This window comes from Neofelis nebulosa, chromosome 13 (genome assembly GCF_028018385.1).
Source record: "Neofelis nebulosa isolate mNeoNeb1 chromosome 13, mNeoNeb1.pri, whole genome shotgun sequence".
In the NCBI taxonomy this organism is placed as follows: Eukaryota; Metazoa; Chordata; class Mammalia; order Carnivora; family Felidae; genus Neofelis; species Neofelis nebulosa.
The window spans coordinates 86,900,837-86,915,873 of NC_080794.1; the positions used below are offsets into that span (position 1 = coordinate 86,900,837).

At 47.7% G+C, this 15,037-nt stretch overlaps 1 non-coding gene across 1 annotated transcript; it reads left to right on the forward strand.

Moving 5' to 3' along the window:
- The first annotated feature begins 10,708 nt into the window (after positions 1–10,708).
- TRNAM-CAU (transfer RNA methionine (anticodon CAU)) lies at positions 10,709–10,781 on the forward strand. Its single transcript has one exon. It is a non-coding gene; the product is annotated as a tRNA-Met (tRNA).
- Positions 10,782–15,037: the final 4,256 nt, after the last annotated feature.

The following is a 15,037-nucleotide window of genomic DNA, read 5'->3' on the forward strand; positions in this document are numbered from 1 at the left end:
TGCAGCACAGTTCAACCTTTAAATATCTGCTCCTCTGAAGATAACATTCATTAAGTGTAGGCAATGCCCACGGGGGTTTCTTTAAACAAACAAAATAGCGGTGTGAACTTAAAATGGTACAGCTACTTTGTTTTCATTTCTTTAAGTTTTTATTTAAGTAACCTCCGCGTCCAAAGTGGGGCTGGAACTCACAACCCCCAAGATCAAGAATTGCGCGTTCTTCTGACTGAGCCAGCCAGGCGCCCCAAAATGTAGTATGGCCGCTTTGGAAAACAGCAGCAGGTTAAATATGCAGCTACAATTTGACCCAGCAATTCCATTCCTACGTTACACCAGCGAGAAATGAAAACTTTTGTTCACACAAAAACTTGCACATGAGTTAGCAGCCTTATCATGGTCAGAGAGCGGAAACAGGGGCGCCTGGGTGGCTCAGTCGGTTAAGCGTCCGACTTCGGCTCGGGTCACGATCTCGCGGTCCGTGAGTTCGAGCCCCGCGTCGGGCTCTGTGCTGACAGCTCAGAGCCTGGAGCCTGTTTCGGGTTCTGTGTCTCCCTCTCTCTGACCCTCCCCTGTTCATGCTCTGTCTCTCTCTGTCTCAAAAAAATAAATAAACGTTAAAAAATATTTTTAAAAAGAAAGCGGAAACAGTGCAGATAAGCCAAATGTGGTATCTCCATATATTGGAATATTATGTGGCCATAGAATGGAACAAAATGCTGATACGTGCTACAACAAGGGTGAACCCTGAAAACAGCAAGATAGAAAGCAGACTAGTGGTTTCCAGGGGCTGAGGGAATGAGGGGACTACAGGGGAGAGTGATGGCAAAGGGTGTGGAAGTTTCTTTGTGGGGTGATGGCAGCGTTCTAAATTGACTCTGGTGACGGCAGCACAACTCAGAAACATGCTAACAGCCACTGAGTTATACAAGGGCTTTGGATGGGTGAACGTGAAATGTGGTATGTGACATCTGTGACAATAAAGCTATTAAAATAAAAGTCTTGGGGGCACCCGGGTGGCTCAGTCAGTTCAGTGACCGACTCTTGATTTCAGATCAGGTCATGATCTCATGGTCACGAGATTGAGCCCTGAGTCAGGCTCCGTGCTTGGCGTGGAGCCTGCTTAAGATTCTCTCTCCCTCTCCCTCTGCCCCTCCCTCTTGCTTGCATGCTCTCTCTCCCTCTAAAATAAAAATGAAATAAAATAAAATAAAAATGAAATAAAATAAAATAAAATAAAATAAAATAAAATAAAATAAAATAAAATAAAATAAAATAAAAAAAACAGAAGTCTTGGATCTGTAACTTCCCATGGGCCTGGGAGAAAGGGCTGAATGTGGTGATTCTAGCAGAAGGGGGTGACTGGCTCCGAGCAAGGCCCTGAGACTTTCAGGAGTGGCTCCATCATACTCCTTTCTGCTCTGGGGCATGGGAAAGGGAGTGAGCAGGAGGGGAGCAGGAGATCCACTGACCAACCACTGGAAAGCTGGTCCACCGGGGGCTCTATTTCCAGGCCATCTACTCAGCGACGGAGGTCAAAGAACGAGGCTGAAGCCAGCTCAGAAGGTTGACATGCAGCCTCCCGCCATGGCAGGTTCCAGCTGCCTGGGCTTCTGTCGCTGACGGGTCTCGGTGGACCATGTAGCCCCACTTTTATTCTGGAACCTTCCTCCTCCGGATGCAGGGGCTTCCCTTTACTGTAATACAGTCTCATTATCCAATCTCTAAAACCCAACCACTCTGCTCATCACCTTTTCCAAGAGCTATTGAGTAGCTTCCTGTTCCAGGCCTCATGCTGACTGCTGGGTTTCTTCCAGCTAGTTCTCTTTAGCTCCAAGCTTTGCTTTTGGATCCCCAGCCGCCCCCCTCCCCTGCCTCCAACCCGCTTCTGACAAGACATGGTCCTCCCTTGGCCACTCAATGATATGTCCTTAAACGCAGCCTGAATTCTTGACAAGGACAAAGCCAGACTTTAGAACATGTGGTTAAGGTTTGCAAGACGTGTTGCCTGGTGGCATGTGTAAATCCAAGTCGAGACAAGTACTGTTACATAATGGATGGGTCTGCTCTTCCGTGGGGCTTTGCCAGAATTGTTATTTGCTCCCACAGATACATCTTTCCCATTAAATACCAATCGACTGGGGATCTTTCCATGAATTGTAACACTATTTTTGAAATGTCTTTTTCTGTAATGAGTACAAAGGGTAGAAGGACGCTCTGGAGCTTTCTGAAATCCAGCTGATCTCATGACTTTCAAATGTGTCTACATGGCTTCACTTCTAAGAATCAGAAAAATATATTTTTCTGAGACAACCCTGACTCATTCGTTAACTCAAATATCTGTGCTCTGTTCGCAAGAGATTGATCTAAAATGATACAAGCCACACTGGTCAGAGTGGCTAAAATTAACAACTCAGGAAACAACAGATGTTGGTGGGGATGTGGAGAAAGGGGAACCCTCTTGCACTGTTGGTGGGAATGCAAACTGGTTCAGCCACTCTGGAAAACAGTGTGGAGGTTCCTCAAAAAATTAAAAATAGATCTACCCTATGACCCAGCAATAGCACTGCTAGGAATTTATCCAAAGGATACAGGAGTGCTGATGCATAGGGGCACATGCACCCCAATGTTTATAGCAGCGCTTTCAACAATAGCCAAATGATGGAAAGAGCCTAAATGTCCATCAACTGATGAATGGATAAAGAAGACGTGGTTTATATATATGATGGAATACTACTTGGCAATGAGAAAGGATGAACTCCTCCCATTTGCAACAACATGGATGGAACTGGAGGGTATTATGCTAAGTGAACTAAGTCAGTCAGAGAAAGACACATATCATGTTTTCATTCCTATGTGGATCTTGAGAAACTTAACAGAGGACCATGGGGGAAGGGAAGGAGAAAAAATAGTTTCAAACACAGAGAAAGGCAAACCATAAGAGACTCTGAAATATAGAGAACAAACTGAGGGTTGATGGGAGGGGGGGAGTGGGGGAGACGGGAAAATGGGGGATGGGCATTGAGGAGGGCAGTTGTTGGGATGAGCACTGGGTGTTGTAGGTAAGCGATGAATTACGGGAATCTACCCCCAAAACCAAGAGCACACTGTATACACTGTCTGTTAGCTAACTTGCCAATAAATTATATTTTAAAAATATTCATAAAGAAAGAAAGAAAATGTTACAAGACAAATATTAACTTAGCCGTGTGACCTTGGACAAGCCCCAGTTTCTTCTAGGAAATGCAAATAATAATGTCACATACTTATTAGAGGTGTTAAAAACAAAATGGAGAACGTGTATGAGCATTTCGCCCATGGCTGGTGCAGCAGAATCACTCAGTGAAAGCTAGTGGTCTCCTTACATGTATTGTCATCCATCTCCCTGCATAAGGCTTAGGGCAGTAAAGGGTGGAGATTTGATCACAAGAATGCCCAACCTCAGGGCTTGGAACTTTGTTACACTTTCTGTAGCACCTAAAGTCCTCAGCCCAAGGCCTAGTGCCCAGGAAACAACCTAAAAATACTGCTTTAGAATAATGAATGATGGCCCCTTCCATCCCCCTTCCCTTAATTTTGTAAAATTAAATAAACACATTATCATCAATAGCCAAGCTATGGAGAGAGTCCAAATGTCCATCATCTGATGAATGGGTAAAGAAGATGTGGTCTATATATCTATACACACACAGATACATGAAATATTACCCGGCCATCAAAAAGAATGAAATCTTGTCATTTGCAATGAAGTGGATGGAACAAGAGTGTATTGTGCTAAGTGAAATAAGTCAGAGAAAGACAAACACCATATGATTTCACTCATATGTGCCATTTAAGAAACAAAACAGATGAACATATGGGGGGGGGAAGAGAGAAGGAAACAAACCATGAGAGGCTCTTTTTTTTTTTAATGTTTATTTATTGCTGAGACAGAGAGAGACAGAGCACGAGCGGGGGAGGGGCAGAGAGAGAGGGAGACACAGAATCCCAAGCAGGCTCCAGGCTCCGAGCTGTCAGCACAGAGCCCGATGCGGGGCTTGAACTCACAAACCATGGGATCATGACCTGAGCTGAAGTCGGTCGCTCAACTGACTGAGCCACCCAGGCGCCCCACCATGAGAGACTCTTAAAGACAGAGAACAAACTGAGGGTTGCTGGGGGGAGGCAGGTGGGGGATGGGCTAAATGGGTGATGGCCATTGAGGAGGGCACTTGTTGGGATGAGCACTGGGTGTTGTATGCAAGTGATGAATCACTGAATTCTACTCCAGAAACCAATAATGCACTGTATGTTAACTAACTCGAATTTAAATAAAAATCTGAAAAAGAAAATAAATAAAATTAAAGTAAATAAACACTTGGAAAGAAGGAAAGAGAGGTAATTGCTGGTTATAATCATTGTTAGTGCAAATGGGGCATTTTGGAAGGCGTGAACATTCTTGGAGACAGTAACAAAATGGTGATACCCCAACGGAAGCCAAGGGGAAAGTCAGGTATTTGGTTCAAGTCCACGACCATCATGATTGTAACAGGCGACCTCTCTTTAGATAAGTTAACATCCAAAATAATGAAAAAAGAAAACCCAACAATTTCTGCCCACTTTTTTTTTTTGAAAGATCGAAAAGTACACCAGTTTGGAGGCAACAATCCTAAAGAATTAAAGATCATTTTCCATGTTTTTTTACGGAGTCACTATGGCCAGCTCTCACTCACAGTGGACGAGAAGGAGGCCTTGTAAGCAAAAATAAAATGGATTAATACTTAAAAAAAAAATAGGTTAGCTCCCTCAAGGCTCAGAACCAACAGGTTCCTGAAACTGAGGACCCCAACAACATCGGTCACGCCCCTCCTTGTCTCCAAAACCCCCAAACGCTTCCCATTTCTTGACACGTGTCTAGCACCACATGGTTACTGTTCACTGAGAGCTTGTTGGGTGCTAGGTAGCCACGGTGCTAAGTGCTTCTCTGGCATGGCTCCTACCACCCGGTCACAGTCATCACTAATGCCAGAGCCAGCAGTCAGACCCAAGCTGCTCTGATTCCAACATGGGGACCTTCACCTCCACCCAAGAGCCGCCGCTTAGCCCCACTTCCTGTTATTACATCTCACTTCCTAGCAGCATCCCACACTTCCCTGCCTCCATCTTGTTGTTTCTGTGGTTCTCTCAGCAAAAATGCCACGCCCCCTCAGTCTGTGGACAGCCAATCCTCCTTCAAAATAACGCTCACAGGCCACATATCTCTCCCCCAAGACACTGCTGCACTCCCGCCCCATCCCCACATCCCTCAGTCTCCCTAAACTGTGCCCGTATCTGCCTTTCCACACATATTATACCTGGCACCTCTCTTAATGACACCAGAAGGGTATATGGAGGCCCATGGTGTCCTAGAAAGTGCTTGGACTTTCCCACCAGACTTTGAATCCCAGCTCTGCTTTCCATTAGCTACATGACCTTGGATAAGCTCCTTAATTTCCCTTCTGTAAAATAGAGACAGCCGCCCCCACTTGGAAGAGTTCCCATGAGGGTTTGGTTGGATGACCTGTGATAATCCCCTGATTCCTCTCCCTCTCTCCATACAGCAGCCCTCTTAGCTGGCCCCCACCCCCGATGGTGAGCTGGCATTTCTCTTGCTACCTGGTTAAGGTGAATGAGACATGCCATGGACCATGTGTTATTGATCATGTGCTTCCTGCTCAGCCCAACACACAGTAGGGTCTCTACGACGACCTGTCAAACTGTAACGCGCATCTCCCCCAGAGCACAGAGTAAATACTTAGATTTCCCTGGTCTATTCGGCCTGGATCTCCTAATACACAGTTTTAATGCAATAAGAATTATTCAGAGTTATTAACTTTTAGTAACAGCCTTTGCAAAGAACATCTAAATCTTTAGTAGGAGCTGTGTTTACATAAATATGTATTGGTTGTAAGGATTCCAGTGTATATTGTAAGCAACACTTCCAGGCATAGTTCCTATTGTTATTTGCTAGTTTTCCTATGCTGTTCTTGTTATTAAGGACACGTCACCCTGCCCTGGTGTCTCTGGAGCTACCAGCATGAAGAAGCAAGCAGAGAAAGGAGGAGAGGATGATTCCAGGATTCTCGGTCAGCATTATCATTCACCAGCTGTGGGATCGTAGAGGACCCAATAAATTCGTCCCAGCCTCTATTTCTCATCTGTAAAGTGGGGGTAATGCTAGCATTGCCCTTGCCGCAATGTTAAAAGAACCCAGTTGGAAACTGAATGCACAAGGTGCCTGCTATAAACATGAAAGAAACACGATGTTAGTCACAATTCTTGGCACTTCACCATCGCCGCTGTCCACCAGGCATAGCTCTGAGCTTCCTGGATATCTAGTCACAAGGGAGAACCACAATTTATATATTTAATAAGAGAAAGCTTAACGTTTCTTTTGGAAAGAAACTCTGTCCTCGGGGGAATATGCCATGCTGATACACACAGGAGACCAACAATTTCCTAATGAATGGTACGTTTGGGGCTATCTTGGAAGGAACAGAGACCTTCTTTTGGGGAACGATTCTCACAGTGACGCTTGAAAAAAGTTGAGAACATAATATCAGCTTGTCACTAAGTGAAGGATTTCCTGGCAGCTGAATTTCCTGCTCCTTGCAAAGCCTTTCTCGGGCTTGAGAATTTCTCAATATCAGAGCATGACTTCATTATCTGTCAGCCCTCCGCATGGCACAAAACAGAGAGAGAAAGAGAGAGAGAGAACATTCTTCATCAGGTGTCAGTTTCACCTACTCAAAGGGCAGAGAATCCAGGATACATGGTTTCTTATAATTGTCTCATTTGACAAGCTAGAAAGAGATGAACATCTTTACTAAGACATAGTAGTTCACAAAGAGAAAAATCCCTAACTAAAACACTTCCTCGTCCCAAAGGAAATTATTAAACCACAATTTATCACAATTAGCACAATCCTCATTTGAGAATGCTCAAATATTCAGCAAATGTGTACTGGGCACCTATGATAGGCCTAATAACATTATCATTGATAAAAGCATGTAATAAACATAACAGCAAACATTTACCGAGTGCTTTCTACAAGCCAAGGAACAATTCTGGACAGTCATGGTCTTAATCTTTCTTGTAATTTTAGAGAGAGAAAGAGAGACAGTTTGAGCAGGGGAGAGGAGCAGAGGGAAAGAGGGAGAATCTCAAGAAGGTTCCATGCTCAGCATGGAACCCAATGCGGGGCTTGATCCCAAGACCCTGGGATCATGACCTGAGTCAAAATCGAGAGTCGGACGCTTAGCCGACTGAGCCACCCAGGTGCCCTGACATTCGTGGTCTTGAAGAAAACTGGGCCACAGCCCTGGAGAAGCCAGACCTTTCCTCCCCCTATCCCAGGACCTAGAGAGCAGGGGCCCTGGTCTGCATCCCGGGGGAGGGAGCAAGGAGAGTGCTGGAGGCTGGGTAGGTTACCTTGAGGACGTGAAACTACATTTTACAGCAAAGGATGGGGAGACCCAGTCTGCAGGATGGAAAATCCCTGCACATGAGGCAAAACACGTCCAACTACTTCCTTTGAGACAAATACAGCCCTCATATTTTCCATGTAGGTACACTGTGTATTTCAGAGGCTCCTTCTTCATGAGGTCTGAAGTAACCAGCCGTAGGACAATATAATGCATATTCTGGGCCCCCAGGATTTGAGGTTGGTTTTGGCTTTTGCTTTTTGGCCACATTTACGAAACCAAGTGACTTTCCCTTCAGTGGCTTATAGTTCAGTACAGTCTTTCTCACTGAGACCACAAAACATGGACCTCTCAGAATTTTGATGTGGAGCGTTCACCACAAGTGAAAATGATGCAAAGGCCACAGCTTTACCTGCAATGCCCTGAACCTACCTCCCCTTCTCCACACGCCCACCACGTGCTCCAGGGATCTGAGCCTCCGGAGCGGGACTCAATGCCAAGTTTGCTGAACTGACAAAATTCACTGGGGATCTCAAGGGAAATGGAGAGACTCGCGCTCTGAATATGGTCGAAAAGTCTAAACAGAAAACACCAACGATGCCTTGTTTCCACACAAAACGTAGCCCCTCGAGAATTTACACTTGGGTGATTTATAGAACGTGGGTCTTTAGCTGTCTTACACTTTGCAGTGCCGACAAAGACAACAATAATGTATAATTGATTCCACTTGGATCTCAGTGAGTCGATAAAGAACTTTGTTTATACATAATTTTGTTGGGCAAATCTCCCAGATGGTACTGAAATGTTGCATTTTTAAGAAGTTGCGTTTGGTCCAGGAGGATCATAAATTATAAAGATAATGTGTCTTTTGTATCATTACAGTCATATAATTGTAATCACCATTAGAGTCACTGTGAAATCTAACTACATTCTATTTGAGTATCACTCTCAACATTTTTAAAGCTTCATTTATTTAAAAGCCAAAAAGTCAAAATAAGGTCCCCAGAACCCCAGAGCTCCTCCTGCTAATGCAAGGGCAGTTTCATAAACTAAAACCTGTCATGAAAATAAAAATTTACTATTCTTATAATAGGAATCAACAGCACAAATATATAAACTTCAGTGGGTTTAGGTTAACTTTCTCATTCTATGGAAAGAGGCTTTTCAGCTAGGTTCCTGGAAAACTAACACTTTATCTCTGCGATAATTTTCTACCCATCAAAACATGTAATTTGTGCTTTTATTAAAGATTAAATTATATTTCTCTCTCTGATTGCTGCATCACACAAAAACGCTTGAACAGATTATTACAAAATTGGGAGGAGAGGTTTGGGACCGCAGAAGATAAAATACAAGGGTCCGGCTTATGCAATGCTTCTGGGGGCCCCTGGTGGGTGCACCTCAAAGAACCTGGCAGGCGTCCCGGTGCAGCTGAGACCGGCCCCCCAGCACGTCCCACGTGATCCTCACCCAAGGGAGCCCCAAGCCCCGCATACAGAGGCACCGTAGACGGGGAAAGCAAGCGGTAGTTTCAAAAATGAGCCCCCGAATGGAAACGTACCCAGGCAGACGCTCCAGATTGTGGACACTCGCTCCTAATCAAGCCGCTTCTCCCGAGGGCAACGTGACATCACCTGCTTCGGGTGACAGGCCTCAGGGATTTAGGTATCAGAGGATAGTTAATGATTCTCTCAAGTCATGGCGGGAAGCCCGGCTGCCCTCTGCGCAGATGGGAAGAGATTCGGGACAGGGAAAGAAGCCTTGGAGAAGGGACTAGAACCTCAGTTCTCAGACTTAAGGGAACATCCCAATCAGCGGTGAGATACTCTGATCACAGACGGCAGGCCTGCACCCCCCAGCCACCGTGACCTGAGGATGTGCCAGGGGGCCTGAGTATCTGCGGTTCTAATGAGTCCCCAGGTGCTGCTGCCGGCCCAGAACCCACGCGCAGAGAGCCCAGGACGCATGCGCGGAGAGCACAGCACTGGAGCCAAGCCGCACGGGCGGGTCCACCTGGGGCCCTGTTAGAAAGGCAGACTCTCAGACCCGCCCCAGACCTGTTGATTCAGGATCCACAATTTAACGAGATTCTCCAGGTGGCTCGAGTGCTGGTGAAAGTTTGAAAAGCACCATGCTGCGTGATATTTAAGGCACTTTTGGTCCCTGGGGTGCGTGTGCTCCCGCCTGCTGGGGCACAGGTGTTTGTTGTGGGAAAGGGAGGCTGTGGTTTACTTTTAGCCCCTGGCTGACTTCCCACTCCCTCTCCCCTTGGAAACATACTGAATAATGTAAGGTCTTTCATCCGCCCTCCCAGGTAACCAGCGGGTGCAAGTATAAAGCTCGTAATTTAGCCCTGAGCTGGTTGCACCAATCATAACACCATGACAACGGCTGTCTGACCTTGAGATGCACCCTGACCCTGTGCCTGAGGGCAAGGTGACAACTGTCCTGCCTCCTTGGTCCCGCCACAGCGTGGTCTAGGCCAATAGATGCTGGTGGGTTGACAGAGGGTCGCTGGCCAAGACATGAAGCACCTGTTTGTGCTGTAATAACCGTAAGCCCTCCCCAATCCTACCCCCTCCACCTCCACACCTAGCCTCCCTCACCCCCAATGGCCATGCTGAGCACAGCCCTCTTGCCCCAGACTCTCCTGACCCCCCACTTCTCTCTGGAAATGCCTTGGTGCTGATGCTTAGCCCCTGGAACCTAGATGTTGGGGTCACAGTGTAGAGAAGAAATGGACAAGCTTTTTCAGTAAAGGGCCACATGGTTAATATTTTAGACTCTGTGGGCCACACAGTCTCGGTTGTGCAACTTCTTAACCCGAGTTGCTTAAAACCAGCCATAGACAATATGTAAGCCAATAGGCATGGCCACATTCCAACAAAACTTTATTTCTGGGCACTGAAATTTGAATTTCATATAGTTTTCATGTATTACAAAATATTGTTCCTCTTTGGATTTTTTCCAACCATCTCAAAATGTAGAAGTTCTTATCGCATAGGCCATACAAAAAAACAGGAAACAGGCGGCAAGCTGGATTTGGCCCAGGGGCCATCGTCTGACCTCATCTAGAGGTCAAGCACAAGGTTGAGGTCAAGTCCTGGCTGTGTGTCTGACTGTGTGGTATTAACCGACCCATTTAACCTCTCCCTGCCTGCCTCAAAGGGCGGCTGCCAAGGGGAGACGAAAGGACACAAAGTCTCTGCCTTAGTAAGTGACCAATAAATGGCGGTGGTTATTGTTGTCGTCACATCTAATGGAGGGGCACCTGGCTGGCTCAGTCGGTAGAGCATGCGATTCATGATCTCAGGGTCATGAGTTCGAGCCCCACGTTGGGTGTGAGGCCTGCCTAGTTAATTAAGCCAATGGAAGCCAAGTTCAGGCAAGACCAAGATGCTGCAGTCAGGAAATAGGCCCCCATTTATTAAACACCAATGAGAACATGGACTCCTCAGAGGAGAGTGGGGTGTCTCTGTGGTGCCCCAACGGCAGGGGCTTTGTGGCCGGTGAGGCGCCTACACAGGGGTCACCAGGAAGCCACACTAAAGCATCCAGCAGCTACCTGGGACACGCCGGAAAGCAGGGCAAGGGAAGAGAGGGCCTAGAGTGGCCAGGACAAGCCCTAACCCAAACCTGACCCAGAGGTGAGAGAGCCAAGGAGTCTCCAGAGAAGTTGGCAACAGGGTTTGGCTCTGCCCTCTGTGAGCCCTATGACAACCCGGTAACTCAGTCCCTTTGAGCCTTGGCTGCATCATGTATCCTATATTCGTTAGTGGGTTTGACAAATATTTATTGAATATCCACTAGGTACGAAGTACGGTTCTAAGTGCTATAGAAACAAATGTAGTAGAGGCAAAAAATATATATGGATGATGGATTTGTAGATAGGTAGATAGCTAGCTAGATGGATAGATAGACAGATATATACACAGATAATAGTTGGATGGCGAGATAATGAATAGATTGGCAAATAGGTAGATAATAGTTGGATGGCTACATAATAAATAGATTGAGGGATGGATAGATAATATTTGGTTGACTAAATAATAAATAGAGGGATAGATAGATAATAGCGGATGGCTAGATAATAAATAGATTGAGGGATAGATAGATAGATAGATAGATGATAGACACTGACAACTGCCATCAGAACCACCCTGTCTTAGGAGGATAATTGGATTAGCCTGTTGTGTTGTGCAAGGTGAGTCCCAAAGGCCACAGGGTCAGCCTGCAGGGGATTCTCTAGCTGGCTCCTGCAAGGTGGCAGGGTGACAGCACTCTAGCCAACTGAACAGCAAGGACCCCCTTCAAGGGACAGACTGCTTTACCCAGGAAGGGGTCCCCATTTTGCCTGATTGTCCAAGTTTTCAAAAGAAACTAAAATTTTGGCAGTGTGCCACTCGTTGAATATTGGACTCTTAATCAAAAATTTTAAATGCTGTGGTCCAAACAAAGCACCCGTGTCTGCTGAATATGTCTGGCCTGCAGGCCACCAGCCTGTGATCTCTGGTTTAGGAAGAGGCAGCAGAACAGAGAAGTTGCCAACCACGCTCTAGAAAAGCAGATCGGTCGGGCCGAGGGGGCGCGGCAGGGGAGGGCGAGCTGGGAGGACAGACAGTGGAGGCTAATGGGGCGCGTCCAGGGCACCGTGGCCAGCAGGCTCTGAAGGACAAAGATGTCTCAACACGTCAACGCTGTGCCGTTCCCCTTGTGCCACCAACTCCCTCGTCCCTGGACAGACCTCGAGTAGATCTGTCTCTTGTGAGTGTTTCCGGAAGAGATGCAGGAAGGGGGTGGGGCGCCTGGCAAGGCCAGGGACCCAGAGGCTGCTGGGAAATGGCAAAAACAGCCTGGATGTAGGATAGGGGATTGGGGTCCACTTAGGTCTCGAGGCCAGGGTCACACCAGCCCGCGGCTGAGTTAGGCAGAGGAATGCACAGCCTGGCCCCATCCTCAAGGGGTCCACCCGGAGAAACAGACAACTAACTCTGCTGACCTCATGGGGCGCAGGAGCTGATTTGTACGGAAGGAGGCACTTCCCCGGCACCTGCACCTCAGGACATTTGGTCGTCCGGGTTCTCGCGGGGCAGGGGAAGAGCTTTAATTTCCACATGGAAAGCAAGGAGCAGACAAGTGGACCGTGTGCCCACAGTCGCAGAGTAAAGAGCACCTTCTGGAATCCTGCCCCGGTCTGCCTGCCACTCCCTCGAGCGTGATGCTGTGTGTATGGTGTTGTGGTGCTCCTGTTGAAGCCCAGCACCGTGTAGAGAAGGGAGACACCGGCACAGGGACCCAGAAGTTGGGGGAGACCTCACAATGGCTTCCGTGCGAGCGTCTCCCAGCCACGCCGGCCTTTTCTCTGCCCCCTGTCACTGTTGCCGAAGGCCGGCTGGCAGGCCGGGGCGGGACCCGGAGGCTGAAGCCCCCTTCCACTGGCACCTGTTCAGACACGTCTTTCTTTGAACCTCTCAGGGCCTCGGGGTCCCCATATATGAAACAGGAGTGACAGCATCCCTATCTCGTCTGGGAAGGATTGGATGATCGAGAGCATTCCGGCCCTACGCAAAAGACGTTCTGTGCTCGGGCTGGGTTGGGTTTCGTTAACGGTGCCGGGTGAACTCCTGCAGCATCCCGCACCCCCGGCCACGGAAAGGGAGCCCTGACTGCCATCGTCATGAACCACCTCGTGCGGCCCGACTCGGAATCTGTCGTGTGACTTGTCATCACAACGTCGGGTCCCCTTCCGGGGGGACCCATCGTTGGCCTTTCGGATCCACCCGAAAGGCTCCTGGGCCGTAGTGCCCCGCTGCGGTGGGCGGGGGCTCCCAGGGCCCAAGAAAACCGGAATCGTTTTGGAGGACGAGACGTCCAACGGTCGGGTCACTCAGTGTTTCTGCTTCTGCTGAACCCCCCATCTTATCCCACTTTGCTTCCAGGTGGGCCTCTGCTCTCCTGGCCAAAATGCCCTACACCTCCCCCATCACCCTCTACCCGTCCGGGGTCCTGGTTTTCAAAAGCTGGATTACCAGCATGACCGCGCGGAGCCCTGTGTCGCTTCCGTAAGCCTCCCGGTGGGCACATTTACACTTCTTCACCTGGCGGGGCCTCTGCTGTCTGAATTCAGACGATAACTAGCGGTGGAATCTGAGACACAGGCCTGAGGGCCACTGGGCTTGTCCTTTAGGGGCTCTGCTTATAGGTAGGGTTCCTTCCAAGAGCACGGTTTCTGCAGACCAGGTTCTGACTCTGAGCAGGATTCTTACCGCAGCTCCTGGTAAGCTGCATACGTAGATAGATGCTCACCATCGTAATTCCACGTGGACTGACAGAGAGAGAGAGAACACGAGCAGAGAGGGACAGAGACGAGGGACACACAGAATCTGAAGCAGGCTCCAGGCTCTGAGCTGTCAGCACAGAGCCCGACGACAGGCTCGAACCCATGAACTGTGAGATTACGACCAGAGCTGAAGTTGGACGCTTAACTGACGGAGCCACCCACACGCCCCTAAATATACCTGGGTTTTTTTTTGTTTTTTTTTTTTTTGACTTCTCACTTTGTTTTTACTTGAGTAGATTCACTGGCCCTGGACTTCATGGCACATTGCAGCCCTGTCCATCCCGTGTTGAGTCCTGGACAGTAGGGAGGTGACCAGTCCCAAGCTCAGCGACTCTCATGCTGGGAATTTCTCTCAACTCTAAAACCTTGGGAACAGGGGCCAAAGTGTCTGGGTCCCTGTTCTCATCCTGTTCGTAGTCTGTGACGCCAGGAGCGGCCAGCTCTCCTCACACGTGCGTTAACCGCCTCCGACGTGAGGAATAAAAGGTACTCGGCTTCATGCAACCTAAAAACGTTGCTTCTCCTAATTTTGTAATTTAATAAAAAAAAAAGTAATCAACTTTGCTTGGTACGATCCGTCCTTTATAGACCAAAGGGATTGACATTACTGCTTTAAATTAAATATAATTTTGAAATGTGCCACCTGGATGCCACCCTCCCCTAAGCCCTTTAAACTATATTGTCTTGGAAACAACGTGACATTTGAGATGCACACAGTGCCTTTTTTTTTTTTTTTCCAATTGTGAATGAGCATTTTATGTCCTGCAAAAATCAAAAGGATATTTTTGCTGTTATGATTTTATTATGCCACTTTATAGTGTCGTTTGCTTTTGTGAAGTTAAAGAAAGCAGCGAAGTGGAAACCAGTAACAAATAGGGCATATTGAAATCGGGCTCCATAGTTTAAAGTTTCCTTTCATTTAATTGGGGAGAAAAGTGTGTGTTTGTTTGGATGTCTAATTATTGGGAAAGGAGAGGTTCATTTGTCTGAGTTAATATCCCTTAACCAAGTTAAAAATTAGCATACATCTCTTTAATTACACCTTGGAGTGACAGCATTGTGCATCAGCCACACGCACGGGTCCATTTGCCACAGTTCCTGTTCATCTCATCCCCAAACAAGGCTGGGGAGGGGATGTGCTGACCACCTGCCCCCCATCCTGCAGGACCTGGGGACCTCCCCAGGACATCAGGCCCCCTACCCGGGAACTTCCAGCTGCCCATTGGCCATCACCAGCTCGAAAGCCAGCATGGCGCTG